Source organism: Caretta caretta, chromosome 28 (assembly GCF_965140235.1).
Source record: "Caretta caretta isolate rCarCar2 chromosome 28, rCarCar1.hap1, whole genome shotgun sequence".
Classification (NCBI taxonomy): Eukaryota; Metazoa; Chordata; order Testudines; family Cheloniidae; genus Caretta; species Caretta caretta.
Window position 1 is genome coordinate 4038186 of NC_134233.1, and position 16946 is coordinate 4055131.

The 16946-nt window shown below is 42.6% G+C and overlaps 1 long non-coding RNA gene across 1 annotated transcript in view; it reads right to left on the reverse strand.

Moving 5' to 3' along the window:
* Positions 1 to 2169: 2169 nt before the first annotated feature.
* The window catches only part of LOC142070314 (uncharacterized), a 334822-nt gene continuing 320045 nt past the window's right edge, over positions 2170 to 16946 (reverse strand). The window contains exon 3 of the long non-coding RNA XR_012666281.1: positions 2170 to 2407. This is a non-coding gene — a long non-coding RNA (uncharacterized LOC142070314). The remainder of the gene's footprint in view (positions 2408 to 16946) is intronic.

Here is a 16946-nt window from a genome sequence, read left to right on the forward strand (position 1 = left end):
CTGGCTCTCAGCCCCTCCCCCTTCCTGCTGTAATCACTGGACCCCACTTCCACCCCAGAGTTGGGAACAGAGTCCTGGAGACCTGATTCGCTGTCCCTCTGCTCTAATCACTTGACCACCTGCCCTCCCACCCCTGAAGAAGGCAAGGGAGACTTGACAAAGGGATTCCCTATACCAGCTCTCCAGCGCCATCTGCTGCCCCAGCAGCCCGGTTTGTTTTACAGAGGCCCTGGCTTAAGCATTTATTTTCAAGATGAAAGTTTTTTGATGAAACACAAGAACAAAATCAAACCAAGTGTTTATATTAAAACAGAAAGAAAAGGAGGACTTGTGGCACCTTAGAGACTAACCAATTTATTTGAGCATGAGCTTTCGTGAGCTACACCTCACTTCATGGGATGCATACCGTGGAAACTGCAGCAGACTTTATATACACACAGAGAATATGAAACAATACCTCCTCCCACCCCACTGTCCTGCTGGTAATAGCTTATCTAAAGTGATCATCAGGTTGGGCCATTTCCAGCACAAATCCAGGTTTTCTCACCCTCCACCCCCCCACACAAATTCACTCTCCTGCTGGTGATAGCCCATCCATCTTTTTGCGAATACAGACTAACAATTGTCACTTTGGATGACATTGGTGACATTGGTGAGGCCTCATCTGGAGTACTGTGTCCAGTTTTGGGCCCCACTCTACAAGAAGGACGTGAAAAAATTGCAAAACGTCCAGCGGAGGGCAACAAGAATGATTAGGGGACTGGAACACACGACTTATGAGGAGAAACTGAGGGAACAGGGATTGTTTAGTCTGTGGAAGAGAAGGAAGAGGGGGGGATTTGATAGCTGCTTTCAACTACCTGAAAGGGGGTTCCAAAGAGGATGGCTCTAGACTGTTCTCAGTGGTACCAGATGACAGAACGAGGAGTAATGGTCTCCAGTTGCAGTGGGGGAGGTTTAGGTTGGATATTAGGAAAAACTTTTTCACTAGGAGGGTGGTGAAGCCCTGGAATGGGTTACCTAGGGAGGTGGTGGAATCTCCTTCCTTAGAGGTTTTTAAGGTCAGGCTTGACAAAGCCCTGGCTGGGATGATTTAGTTGGGGATGGGTCCTGCTTCGAGCAGGGGGTTGGACTAGACACCTCCTGAGGTCCCTTCCAACCCCGATATTCTATGATAAGTCTCTGCCTGCGCTAGAGCTTAAGTCTTTGCAGTTAATTTAACCCTTCTGGAACAGGAGGGAAGTTACTCAATGTTCCACCTGAGGCCACGTCTATATTGGGAGCATTTTGCCAGTACAGGTAAACTAGTGTGGACATAGAAGAGCACGACTGTCCCCCACTGAATGAAGAGCCTTTACCCTTAGAAAAGAGCAAGAATACAAAGAGGACGAACCCACTGCTCAGGCTTGCTCTGCATGGTTTTTCTATCACTATAGCGATGTTGGCTAGGGGTGTGATTCCTAACCAATACAATCATACCAGGACATCATCTTAACACGTGGATGCAGTTATACCGATATAAGTGTGCTTATACCTGTACAACTAATATACACTAGCACTGGAGAGCTTAAAATAAGATGCTAGACTGAGAGGACAAAAGAAAGGAGCAGATTCTCCTCTTAAATATACAGCATTCTCGCCCAGGATAGAAGACTGAGAAGAGGGACTTGCAGACAGATGTACACTGAATAGAGTTATTAGCAATATAAAAAAAAGATGGCTTAGCAGCTCTCCTGCTCTGATTGCAAAGTAAAGAATTAACTGCAACATCAGATCACTTCTGCTTTGGCCAGCCAGAAGGCATCCATCCAACACTGGCTGCATTTGCTCCATGGCCTGAAGTGGGAAGTAAATACCCTGGTCCCATGAGTGAACTGTTGGAAGAGAATAGGATCCCATCACTGAGCTAGGTATTCTGAAGAACCTGTTTCGCCTTTCTTCAGGGTAAATGCACTGATCTGAAGGGCATTACTAAATATGAACTGGATGCTTTTACTAAGTGGTAAATGGATGAGCGATATAAATATGAAATAAAGACGGCATCTTCCAGCCTAATAGCAAGTGAATGCATCCTTCTAGCAAAAGGCAGCACAGCATACCGAGCTCACCATGCATAAGCATTTACAAAAATATGTTTTCCCAAGTGCATTAGAGACCTTAACATCCCATCCTACCTTCAGAGTAACAGCCATGTTAGTCTGTATTCGCAAAAAGAAAAGGAGTACTTGTGGCACCTTAGAGACTAACCAATTTATTTGAGCATAAGCTTCCGTGAGCTACAGCTCACTTCATCGGATGCATCCTACCTTCCTGCACTTTATAAGATGATAGGGAAACCAACAGGCCCTGATTCGATGATAATTATCATAGGGACATTGTATTAACCTCTCTGGATCCAAAGCATCAACTGGAAGAGAAGGAATAAAAAGACAAAAGAAAACATTCTGTAAAACAAGATCTAAGTTCATCATCAACACAATTAACAAGAGTGGAAACATACTAGCTACTGGAGCTGCCCTCTAACGGGGTTAAGCTATCAATTTTTAATAGCCGAGACAAAAATGCTAAACTGCTAAGCTGGCACTCACTGTGTGTACCCAACCAAATTCACTTCGGATTTTGGGTGAGTGGAATGTTCAATTAAAAATGAGGAAAGCGCAATCAGTAGGGCAGAGTGGCCAGTACATATTAATGACTATACTTATGCAGAACAGTGAGCTGGAAATAAACATTACTAGAAAAACCCTTGAAGCTACCAAATTAGCGAGTTGTACAGCAGTGACATGCTAAGGATTGGCAGAAGCACGGCATTCTGAAGTAAATCCTTTTGCATTTACCTTCATACTCCAAGGCCATCTCTGCTGGATTAAGAAAAAAATCAAACTCAAACAAACATGTCTGGAGCTAAGGATGCAATTTGCACTACAGTGCACTTGGCCCTGTAAAGTGCAGAGGTTGGCAGGTGCTTAAGAGCCCAACACTCACTGAACATAGTGAGGGGCTAAGTCACAGGCACTTTTTGAAAATGTTCCCTCCTAGTCCATACTATGACCCAGAGACAGGCACAAGTCACCTTAATCACTTAACAGTTACACAGAAGGGACAAGGTAGGGGAGGACCAACTTCTGATAGTGAGACACACAAGCTTTCAAGCATACATAGACCTCTTCTTCAGGATTCAGTTTGTGTCCATGCAGCAGCTTTCTTGCCATCACAAATGTGTCTCCCCTCACACCTTCCATGCTATTTATCCGCGTTTGTATCAATGTACAGAGGGCATGCACAGAAGGAACATGGGCCAACGGACTGTGGGAGGTTTTCTAGATAGCTGGAAGTAAGGAGGATGGGCCAGATTGATTACATAAATCAGTGTTTTTCAACCTTTTTGATACCAGGGACCAGCTTAGAATCATAGAAAATCAGGGTTGGAAGGGACCTCAGGAGGTCATCTAGTCCAACCCCCTGCTCAGCGCAAGACCAACACCAACTAAATCATCCAAGCCAAGGCTTTGTCAAGCCGGGCCTTAAAAACCTCTGAGGATGGAGTTTCCACCATCTCCCTAGGTAACCCATTCCAGTGTTTCACCACCCTCCTAGTGAAATAATGTTTCCTAATATCCAACCTAGACCTCCCCCACTGCAACTTGAGACCATTGCTTCTTGTTCTGTCATCTGCCACCACTTTGAACAGCCTAGCTCCATCCTCTTTGGAACCCCCTTTCAGGTAGTTAAAGGCTGCTATCAAATTCCCCCTCACTCTTCTCTTCTGCAGACTAAATAACCCCAGTTCCCTCAGCCTGTCCTCATAAGTCATGTGCCCCAGCTCCTTAATAATTTCCGTTGCCCTCCAGCTGGACTCCCTCCAATTTGTCCACATCCTTTCTCTAGTGGGGGGACCAAAACTGGACGCAACACTCCAGGTGTGGCCTCACCAGTGCCAAATGGAGGGGAATAACCACTTCCCTCAATCTGCTGGCAATGCTCCTACTAATACAGCTCAATATACCATTGGCCTTCTTGGCAACAAGGGCACACTGCTGACTCCTATCCAGCTTCTCATCCACTGTAATCCCCAGGTCCTTTTCTGCAGAACTGCTGCTTAGCCAGTCGGTCCCCTGTCTGTAGCAGTGCATGGGATTTCCTTCCTTCCTTCCTTCCTTCCTTCCTTCCTTCCTTCCTTCCTAAGTGCAGAACTCAGCACTTGTCCTTGTTGAACCTTATCAGATTTCTCTTGGCCCAATCCTCCAATTTGTCTAGGTCACTCTGGACCCTTCCCTATCCTCCAGTGTATCTACTTCTCCCCCCAGTTTAGTGTCATCTGCAAACTTGCTGAGGGTGCAATTAATCCAATCATCCAGATCATTAATAAAGGTATTGAACAAAACCGGCCCCAGGACTGACCCCTGGGGCACTCTTCTTGATACCAGCTGCCAACTAGACTCGGAGCCATTGATCACTACCCGTTGAGCCCAACAATCTAGCCAGCTTTCTATCCACCTTATCGTCCATTCATCCAATCCATACTGCTTTAACTTGCTGGCAACAATACTGTGGGAGACCGTATCAAATGCTTTGCTAAAGTCAAGATATATCACATGCACTGCTTTCCCCATATCCACAGAGCCAGTTCTCTCATCCTGGAAGGCAATCAGGTTGGTCAGGTATCACTTGCCCTTGGTGAATCCAAAGCTTGCAGCCTTTCTCAACAGTGTCAGGGAGATCTGAGAGACAGGCCATTGAGAAAGATTGACACAGGTACTTAGGACAAATGGCTACTTGTGATGAAGTGGAAAGTGTCTTAGTGTTTGTATGAATACTGTGCACGCCTCAGTTTTCCCTATGTGTTGCACAAGTATCTAGGTGGTGGGATAAGGGTGTGTGACCTTTGCAGATACCCCGAGAGGGAAGGTGCAAGTGCCTTCTAGCTCCCTGGGACCAGACAATAGATGTATCTTGGCAACTGATTGCCGGGCCGCATCCTCTGCAAGAGCCAGCTGGAGGAATTGGAGAACAAAGGGAGGTGGAGGCCAGGTGACCGGTTTGCCTGGGGAACAGCATACAGGATGGAGGAGGGGCAACTGGGTGTGACTGCAGGTGGACTGCTGGAGGCTGGTCAGACTCCTGGTTTGGGACTCAGGAGGACAGCCCATGGCTCTGGGTCTCCTCAAGATGAACTTTGCTGTAACTTCCTGCTTTCTGTGCTAACAAGATTCTGCTCTATGCTGTGTTCCAGACGACTAATAAACCCTTCTGTTTTACACCGCTGGCTGAGAGTCACTCCTGACTGCTGAAGTCGGGGGTGCATGGCCCCTTTGGAGGGCGTGTAAGGTTTCCCTAGGTGTCCTATTCAGGTGGCTCACTGCAGGGAGCTTATGGCGTGAGACAGGGATGCTGAATGCTCTGAGGTCAGACCAAGGAGAAGCTGAAGCCCAGGAGGCTTGTCCTAGTGAGAGTGTGCCCCGAGGGGTAGTCACACTGCAAGAGGGTCCTGGTCCGGGGGCTAGTCTTCACCAGACTCACTGCAGCTGCGCTAATGTAGGGCAGTAGTGTAAACGCACTATGAAGACCAGAGAGCGCTTTCCTGTCAGCATAATTACTCCACCTCAGCGAAAGGTGGAAGCTATGACAGAATGAGAGTGTGTCCCACTGACTTAGCGCCGGTGCGGACAGCTCGGGGGGTGGCTTTTTCATATCCGTGACCGACATAAGTTACATCAACTTAAGCGGAAGCGTAGACAAGCCCTGAACTTCATTCAATGGTTCCAGAGCACCAAGCCCGTGCATCCATGAACTACTATGGGGGGAAAAAGTCCCCAATGCCTCAAACCAACACCGTATACCTGGCTATGCCCTCTCACCTGCTTTTATACTTGTTTTATTAGGGAAAGACTTCTGTACCAGCGTCTGCCTCCACAGTACTCCCACTGAAATCCTATTGCAGCCAGACACTCCTCACCCTATTCTTCCTCCTGAATGCAAGTTTTAGTTTAAAGACATAGGCCCTAAGTCTCCACTGCCTTTCATTTTGTGAAGTAATTTACACCTCTCCAAACTGAGTGCCAAGTGTGTGAAAAACGCTACCATTCCAATTTGGCATGAGTTAACTCCCATTTTCACTCACTTTGCACAAGTGTGAAAGACTACACAAGGTGAGAGGGAGGGGGAAACTAAGCCAATAAATATTAATGAAACAGGACCAATCAGCTACCATGATCCATCCCTCTGTCAGCTCCACTTTAGATGACTGCAGTGGAATTTTACATGTGGTGATACTTTAAATCCAGTAAAAAATGAATTCTCGTGCATCAGCTCACTTGTTATGTTATGATTTTATTTTTAAAAAATCTTTTTATGAAGGCCAAATGACAATAAAACATTAACATACTACACTGTACATTACTTATTCCGGATCAGCTAGCACATCACACCTGCACTTCATGATCTGCATTAGCTACCTTTTGATTCTGAATGGAATTTAATGTGCCAATTTTGATCAGGTGGGATTTTCAGAAGTGACTTAGAAGCATAAGTTCCATTGAAAGGCAATGGGATTTGTGCTCCTATGTTATGTAGGCATTTTTTAAATGCCATTCTAAATGGCTGAGGTGTGGCCTACAAGAATTGCATCGTTCTCCCTGCATAATTCTGCCATAGCTGAAATCAAAAAAGGAGCTTAAGCTGTAAATTCTTTGGTGTAAAAGGAAGGGCACTCCTGACAGTGTCTTTTGTATGAGATCCCCCAAACTTTGGAACTCATTCTCAACCTTGGTCCTAAATAACCTTAATCTGCTGATATTCAGGTTGTAGTAATAATGCTTTCTTTGCTCAGAATTTGAGGAAGCCAAGTTCCCCATGCTGAACACTTGCCAGACTGCTGTGAGGTGAATCAAACAATGAATCCCATAAGCCCTTAGCTTATGGGGGCTGGGCAGATTTTAGGTCTGTAGGTCTTTGGGTCTATAGCAGGGATCGGCAACCTTTGGCACACGGCCCATCAGGGAAATCTGCTGGAGGGCCGGGACTGTTTGTTTACCTGCAGGGTCCACAGGTTTGGCCAATCACAGCTCCCACTGGCCATGGTTTGCCATTCCAGGCTAATGGGGGTGGCAGAAAGTGGCGGCCAGTACATCCCTCGGCCCACACTGCTTCCCACAGCCCCCATTGGCCTGGAACAGCAAACCACAGCCAGTGGGAGCTGTGATTGCCTGAACCTGTGGACACTGCAGTTAAACAAACCTGCCTGGCCCACCAGCAGATTTCCCTGATGGGCCACATGCCAAACATTGCCAATCTCTTGTCTGTCGGCATGCACTCCAGATGCTGTGTCTCATGCCCCTTTTGGAAATATGGGCACCATGGCCCAATTCCCTACGTCCTGAAATTAGTGTAAACCTCCCCATCAGCTGTTGCACATTCCCCAGTATCCCACTGAAGGACTGGGCCTTTTGGTTTACAGTTTACCTCTTCAGAGACACATAGTAGGACACAGGCTTAGCAAAAGGTTTCTAACACTATTACTGTGTACATAGGAGATAAGGCACAAGCAAATACAGATATTTAGAAAACAACAAATAATCCAGAATGCAGCTGACCTTTCCCTTGGGAGTTCTTAAGGTCTCTCTGTGTTCAGGTAGGCAGGGTTCCCCCAACATCAGGCTCCTGCAACAGCTTCCATTGGCTTGAAGTGATGAAAATAGCCAAAGACTCTGAGGAGAGCAGTTCCTGCCCTTAAATTATAACCTCCCAGTCTCCTGTCATATGACCTCCCAATCAGCCTCAAAAGGATGAGCAGACCCATGTGACTTAATTGCCAGGCAACCTCTCCCCTGGGAAAAGAAAGCCATTTTTACAGGGTATTTCTCTTTCAATAGAGGACCATCCAGATTGAATCACCCACTATTGTTAGTCCGATGCCACTACCCCTCGGAATTGCAGAGCAGCATGAAAGTAAGGGAACAACAGAGAAGACAGCAAACCCCACATTCAGAGTGGAGTCTGCAGTCTGACATAAATACATATCAAGAGCCCCCAGCATCAAACAGAATGCTTAATCATACATAGACAGATTCTCGAAATCAGCACAGGGAGGAGATGGTATTGTTGGAGAGGGTGAATTATTTCTTTGTTAAATTTATTCTTTTGGCTGGTTAATGTTGGTGAACATGTGTTGCCGGATTTGCTGTTTTGTACAAGGGCAATTTGGTTGTTGTTTTTTTTTAAGTTCTGCCAAAAGCAACATGGCCAAAATTTTCAAAGGAAATACCGTAAGTTCCATATTTGGGCACCTCAGTTAGTGGTATGATTTTCCGTGGTGCTAAGCACTCACAGTACCCTTTAATGTGCTCTAATTTTAGATATTGAAAAGTATGGCCATAGAGGACGAAATATACATAATGTCAGTATCTACAATAAAATTTAATTGATTACTTTAATGTAAACAAAGTAATGGGACATCTTGTTTTAGTGGATGTATAGAAAGATTTATTTGGTAATGCCAGATTATTTTATTATATAGCCGCCGAAAAATTTTCCTGAGATAAGAATCTCTTCCAACTTAAGTTATACAGTCTAATACTGTAATGATGATCTTTTTCTGGCTTGTTTCAGCAAACAAGATGAAAATATAACACTAAATGCAGTACAACAGCCCTATGATCCAATAATATTGCAAAAGAAACTGAATACTACTTGTCATGAGATGACACACTAGAAATCTATATGAAATTAAATGGACAGCTATGTTGAAAAGATGTGAATTGCAAAGAACAAAATCTTATATTTAAACAAACACATTGGAAAAAATATTCACAAAAAGGACTGCATCTAACTGCTTATTCAAAAAGTTAGCTACAGCCAGAAGAAAATGTAATGGTCTTCCTATGGTGATCAAACTGGGTGGGGGCTGAAGGGAGAGGGTAAACTGAATTAAAGAAAGATGCTATGTAAAGAGAAAAAAGGTTGACAAGCGCCTTGTTTGTCAGAATGTAAAACAAGCCAGAGAGTATAAAGTCAATAGAATAGTTTTTTATAGAATCAATTTTCATAGAACCATGGAAATGTAGGGCTGGAAGGGACCTCCAGAGGTAATCAAGGCCATTTCCCCATGCTGAGGCAGAACCAAGTATACCTAGACCATCCCTGACAGGCATTTGTCTAACCTGCTCCTCTAAACCTTCAATTATGGGGATTCCAAGACCTCCTTTGGTAGGCTATTCTAGTACTTAATGATACTTATAGTGAGAAAGTTTTTCTTACTATCTAACCTAAATCTCTCTTGCTGTATATTAAGCTGATTATTTCTTGTCCTACGTTCAGTGAACATGGAGAACAATTGAGCACCATCCTCTTTGTAACAGCCCTTAAAATATTTTAAAACAAGTATCAGGTTCCCCCTCAGTCTGCTTTTCTCAAAACTAAACATACTCTGTTTAAAATCCTTCCTTATACGTCAGATTTTCTAAATCTTTCATCATTTTTTTGCTGTCCTCTGTACGCTCTCCAATTTGTCCACATCTTTCTTAAAGAGTGATGCCTGAATTTGGACACATTTGAAGCATCACTAATACCAAGTAGAGCGGGACAATTACTTCCTATGTCTTGCATACAACACTCCTGCTTATACACGTCAGAATGATATTAGCCTTTTCTACAACTGCATCACATTGTTGGCACATATTCAGTTTGTGATCCACTATAATCCCAGATCCTTTTCTGCAGTATTTGTGCCTAGTCAGTTACACCCCATTTTGTAGTTCTGAATTTGATTTTTCCTTCCTAAGTGTAGTACTTTGCATATGTCTTTATTGAATTTCATCTTGTTGATTTCAGACCTATTTGCCAATTTGTCAAGGTCATTCTAAATTCTAATCCTGACCATCTCAGTTTAGCATCATCTGCAAATTATATAAACATACTCTCCACTCCACTATCCAAGTTGTTAATGAAAATATTGAATAGTAATGGACTCAGGATAGACTCCTGAAGAACCCTCACTAAATACATCATCCCAGTTTGACAATAAACCATTTGTAACTATATTTTGAGTATGGTTTTTCAACCAGTTATGCATCTATTTTATAATAATTTCATCGGGAGCACATTTTGTTAGTTTGCTTATGAGAATGTCAAATGGGACTGAGTCAAAAGCTTTGCTAAAACAAAAATAAATCATGTCTAAGGCTAAGACTTTGTCATGGATATTTCTTGTAAAAGTCATGGACAGGTCACAGGCAAAAAAGAAAAATTCACAGAAGCCATGACCTGTCCCAGACTTTTACTAAAACTATCCGTGACAAAATGGGGATCTGGATCTTCAGGTCCCCACACTGCCTAAAGTGGGGCAGCTGGGTGGCTGCTAGGAGCCACCTACAGCAGCTGAAGGATGTGGGTACCCCCGCCACCTGCAGCTCCAGGGGCCCGTGGTGGCAAGGAGCTCGGGGGTTCCCCTGAGGCCCGCAGGGTCCGGGAGCTGCAGGATACCCCTGCCACCCATAGTTTTGGGGGCCTGCAGCAGCTGGGAGCCTGGGGGTTCCCCTGCCACCACCGCCCACAAGCTTAGGGGTTCCCCACCACCCGCGGCAGCCGGAAGCTGTGGTGATTCCCCTGCCATTGGCAGCTCTGGGAGGCCCCCACTGCCCATGGCAGCTGGGAGCTCAAGGGTACCCTGCTGCCCAGGAGCTGCGAGGTGCCCCACTGCCCATGGCAGCTTGGAGCTCTGGGAGCCGCCAGAGGCTAGAGTACCTGGCAGCTCCCTGCCCCTGCAGACAGCGGAGGACCCTGCAGCTCCCGACCACCACAAGCTGAAGTCACAGAGATTGCTGGAAGTCATGGATTCCATGACTTCCACGACCTCCGCAACTAAATTGTAGCCTTAATCATGTCTACTGCTTCACTCCTCTTTTTATCAGAGTTGTATATTTCAAATTTGCTTAAGTGACATGAATATTTAAAAAATTCTGCAACTCTCTCCTATCATTCTCTGATCCTGGATAATCAAAACAATCTTCATAAGTAACATAATGCTATAAAATTATTTACCTCAGTTAAAGCTCTTCTTGACTAAAATCTTTAATTAGTCAATTGGAAATTGCCTGATATATGAATGAAACAATCTTGCTTATTCTCAAAAAATATATATATGAGGAACTTTCTGGGTTCTCCTAAATTCATATATACCTGCTTATATGCTTGGTATCAGACATAAAAAATTAATTATATGGTCTAAATAAATCTTATTAAGAAAAAAAATGTAATGGCTGATAATTTACTCAAGTATGTTAATATTCTCCCTCCTGCTGGGTTAAACGAGTCCTCCTTACTTTTTTGGTTTCTTGATTAAGAAAAAGCATCTGAAGAAGTGGAGTGGTTATTTTTGTTTGTCCATGCTTAAAGAATGGTCTTTGGCCATAATTATGTGAAATATATTGAAGCTAGGAATGCATCTCCCAAAGCCAATATTAGTTTAACATTCAGGAATCTTTTTTTTTTTTTTTGAGGTAAACTAGTTGCTCTTTAGCACTGAGCAATATACTATATGAATGGAACCTTTAACACAATTTAGTACAGCGAGTAAGGCTGTCATAAGTTTAAGAATTGGTTGCACAATATGATGACAATATGTATTAATTGTTTCTAATTCAATAATATTTTCAAAATGTGTAAGGAATTTCTGGGTTCAAAACCCAGTTTGAAAAAGCAGAAGCACTGTTCCCTATGCTCTCCCTGGAATTCTCTTAGAGCTAGCTTTGATTTCAAGCAGACATCTAGTACACTTAGTTACATAGGGGTTAAAATATCAAAAAACCATGCAGACTTACAGATTAACAAGGCTGTTACTCTGAAACCTCTCTCTGAATTATAGTCCACCTCTGAAGAAAGTTTCAGAAGAATTAGCTCATTGGAAATCATTATGCCTTTCATGGGGAGACAGAACAAATGTTATTGAAATGAATGTTCTAGCAAGATCCAGTTATTTATCACAGGTTTTGCCTATAATGATACCACTTTTCTTTTTTTTTTAAATTCTCACAAAAATTTGCATGGAATAATAGTTATTCCCAAGATGGTATTATTTGGCTTCAGCAAAGAAAAGAAAAAGGAGGTTTTGCTTTGCCTCACTTTAACTTTTATTTTCTTGCTACTCATTTTACAGAAGTATTTGATTTTTATGTGGAAACTCTTTTCAACCCTTTTCTTAGCCTACAGAACAGTCCATTGGACTAATATTAAATATATTCTCTTTCTTCCTAAAGCGGATCTCTGAAGATGCAGGGTCCAATCCTGCAATACTCCCATTGACTTCAGTGGTGTAGGACTTACCTAGACCTTGTCATCTGTGCATGTTATATATCTATTTAACTAGGTACATATGCCGCTTCTTAAGTGATATTTTATGCAGGATTGAATCGCGAGAGCAAGCACCCTCTAGTTCAGTATTTCTCCCCTATCTAATAATCATTAATTAGTTAGTTATAATACTTTGGAGTTACATAGCACTGTGACCAAAGATTCTCTGGATGCCAACTAGCAGAGGGCAAAGGAGTATAGGGATCCCCTGGGTTCACCCAAAGGATGTCATGTAAGGTCTCTAATGAAAGCCTGTCTCACACTGGTCATCATAATGATTTCAAACTGTATGTACAGACATTGTGTAAAGAGTTACATGTATACATTGAAAAATATGTTCTTAAGGTCTGTGATCAGAGACTGGTCATCAGAAAGGTGAAAAGCAGGTTTTCTTTCATGCAAGAAATAATTATCCATTTGTCTGTTTATATGTAAATGGTTCACAATGGGCATCCATGTACAGTCTGAGCCAAATGTTAAAAAAGGATTGTGAAATCTTCAAAGAGAGAAAATTTACAGGAAGAAGTGACCCAGCAGGGAAATGCCCTGTTTACATGTAAGGACAATGAAATGTGGGGGGTATAATAAGGGGTACAGAAGTACACCTTCAGCCTTCCCCTAGGAAGTAAACTGATAGCACATTGGCTTCATGAAAAAGAAATTTCAGCCGGGCTTGGTTGAAAATGCTGGAAAGAACTTTGGATGCGATAAACTGATTTGGGCAAGAGGATTATATGTTAGTTATGTTTAGGCTCTAGAATGCATGTTATGATTTTGTTTTAGATGTAATCATTTGTTCCCATCTCTTACACTGCTTTTTATTTGAAGATTTTTATTCTTTCTTAAATACATTTCCTTTTGTTTGTAATTGAACTCAAGTGCTGTGTGTAACAGAGGAGTGGTGATCTAAGGTAGAGCTGGTAAACTGTGATACTCTTTTCCTTTGAGAACAGAGGATCTGGAATTTCTCTGTGTAGGGAGTGATCAGGGGCTGGATACCACAGGGGAATTCTTTGAAAAAACTCATGGGCAGAGGTGCCACTATTGTCAATCTGCACAGCAAAAACAGTCCCAAAGAAGAGTTCTTGAGTGTCTGACAGGCTAGTTGTGCTCACGAGCGAACACCCAGTTAAGCACATGCAAGTCTCCCTCATGTAGTAACAAGGTGACCCCCAGCCCTAGGTGTCCCAAGAAGCATCACAAACACCTTCCTCCCAAAGTACTAAGGGACTTTCACTTACTTGTGAGACAGGTAAAATTTAAAATCCCTATTTTCATATGGAAATCAATGCAGAAAAAGATTATGTGACTTTCATAGATTCCTAGATATTTAGGTCAGAAGGGACCATGATGATCATCTAGTCTGACCTCCTGCACAACGCAGGCCACAGAATTTCACCCACCACTCCTGCAAAAAACCTCACACCTATATCTGTGCTATTGAAGTCCTCAAATCATAGTTTAAAGACTTCAAGGAGCAGAGAATTCTCCAGCAAGTGACCCATGCACCATGCTACAGAGGAAGGCAAAAAATCTCCAGGGCCTCTTCCAATCTGCCCTGGAGGAAAATTCCTTCCCAACCCCAATATGGTGATCAGCAAAACCCTGAGCATATGGGCAAGATTCACCAGCCAGATACTACAGAAAATTCTTTCCTGGGTAACTCGGATCCCACCCCATCTAATATCCCATCACAGGCCATTGGGCCTATTTACCGTGAATATTTAATTACCAAAACTATGTTATCCCATCATACCATCTCCTCCATAAACTTTTATCGAATTTAATCTTAAAGCCAGATAGATCTTTTGCCCCCACTGCTTCCCTTGGAAGGCTATTCCAAAACTTCACTCCTCTGATGGTTAGAAACCTTCGTCTAATTTCTAGTCTAAATTTCCTGGTGGCCAGTTTATATCCATTTGTTCTTGTGTCCACTTTGGTACTGAGCTTAAATAATTCCCCTCCCTCTCCGGTATTTATCCCTTTGATATATTTATAGAGAGCAATCATATCTCCCCTCAACCTTCTTTTAGTTAGCCTAACAAGCCAAGCTCCTTGAGTCTCCTTTCATAAGACAAGTTTTCCATTCCTCAGATCATCCTAGTAGCCCTTCTCTGTACCTGTTCCAGTTTGAATTCATCCTTCTTAAACATGGGAGACCAGAACTGCACACAGTATTCCAGGTGAGGTCTCACCAGTGCCTTGTATAATGGTACTAAAACTTCCTTATCCCTACTGGAAATACCTTTCCTGATGCATCCCAAGACCGCATTCGCTTTTTTCACGGCCATATCACATTGGCGGCTCATAGTCATCCTATGATCAACCAATACTCCAAGGTCCTTTTCCTCCTCCTTTACTTCTAATTGTTGTGTCCCTAGCTTATAACTAAAATTCTTGTTATTAATCCCTAAATGCATGACCTTACACTTCTCACTATTAAATTTCATCCTATTCCTATTACTCCAGTTTACAAGGTCATCCAGATTCTCCTGTAGGATATCCCTGTCCTTCTCTAAATTGGCAATACCTCCCAGCTTTGTATCATCCGCAAACTTTATTAGCACACTCCCACTTTTTGTGCCAAGGTCAGTAATAAAAAGATTAAATAAGATTGGTCCCAAAACTGATCCTTGAGGAACTCCACTGGTAACCTCCCTCCAGCCTGACAGTTCACCTTTCAGTAGGACCCGTTGTAGTCTCCCCTTTAACCAATTCCTTATCCACCTTTCAATTTTCCTATTGATCCCCATCTTATCCAATTTAACTAATAATTCCCCATGTGGCATGGTATCAAACGCCTTACTAAAATCTAGGTAAATTAGATCCACTGCGTTTCCTTTGTCTAAAAAATCTGTTACTTTCTCAAAGAAGGAGATCAGGTTGGTTTGGCATGATCTACCTTTTGTAAAACCATGCTGTATTTTGTCCCATTTACCATTGACTTCAATGTCCTTAACTACCTTCTCCATTGCCTAAAGTTACATAGCAAATCTGTTGGCTGAGAACAGAATGCATTAGCAACAAGGCCATTCTTCCCTTATTTTAACCAACATTGTTTTCTTTTTTCCTTTCTCAGTCCTGCCCTCTTTCCCATCTAGCTTTCTCCAGTTCCATTGTCTGTCTTGTCCACCACCTGGTCCTTTCTGTCTCCTCCACCACCACCAATTTCCACTTGTCCTCTCCCATCCAAAGATCCAGTCTCCTACCTGTCTCTCCAGTTTGCTCCACTTAGATAGATTGTCCCTTGTGACCTCCTCCTAAGGACCAACAGGCAGCCAAAGCATGTAATGTCCTCCTCTGCATTACTCTTTATTGTGAGACATAAAGGAGGCAAGAGAGCCAGCAGGATTATCAGGGAAACCTAGGCTTCCAGTTCAGCAGGCCAAACAACAGTTTGTAGCCAACTCTCGGATAAGCCTTGCTCACTGCCTGCTTTAGTCTATGACATTTCATGAACAGTGTCAGTACCACAACAGGCCAAACAACGTTTCAGCGATTCCTTTTAAGCAACCTGGTGGTAGTCATTAATTTCTTATGAGAGTGAGAAGTTTATTTGTCCTTTTACTTAAGCAAGTAGAAATGTATCACTTGTTTCTTGTTGTATACTATAGATGGTACAACTTGTAACACAATAATAAACATGCTGGAGTGGCTGGATTTTCAAGGGCCTGTGACACACCAAAAGCCTGACATTTGGACACAGAGATCCTATTGAATCACTGCTGTTAGAGAAGGACTAAACCTATTAGATCTCTAATCAGCCTCCTGATCTCCCAGTGCAGGACCGTCCCAAAACATACATTTTCTAGTGTTCTGTCCAGGCTACATTTTAATGTTTCAGGTGACAGGTTTATGACTATTTCCCTAGGGAGGCTACTGTATAACCCAACTGGAACTTTTCTTAATATTTAGCCTAAATGTTCCCTTTTACTTGTCTTAGTTAAATCCCTTATCCTACTGCAAAAACCTCTTCTCTCTCCTTGGGTGAAATCCCGGCCCAAATGAAGTCAATGACAAAATGTCAAGATTTCACCATTGGTCTTTACTAGCAGCAGTTATTATATACCCCTTTGTTTTTGCTTAGTCAAGCAAATGTATCTTGCTCTTGTAAACTTGCATCATAAAATCAATCCCTGTAGTTCTTCTGTGAACTCTTGATGAAGTTTTTAACTATGCCTGAAATAACACAGATACCTAGATACCTTCCCCCATCTTGATACATTGCTGTTTGTCATTATTACCATTAGTTTACAATCTTTCAGCCAGTTTTCAGCCTAGAGCAGGCTATTCCTATTGATCTGAATTAATGTTTCAAGTATGATTTCATGATATCTTTTATTCTATGGTTTATTCAAATTCAGTTATATGACATCTACATTTTGTAATTCTGTCAAAATCCTTCATTTTCTAGCAAAACACATTCTTTGCAAACCAGTGTTGCTTATTACTCACTATCCTAGAGATGTTTAGCTACTTTTTTCCTCTCAATATTTGTTCCACTGTTTTACTAGGGACAGAAGTTAAATTTATGAAACAATAATTGCAGAATCACTGGGTAGTTGCAGGATAGTGGGAGAGGAGATAATAAGCAACTGCCA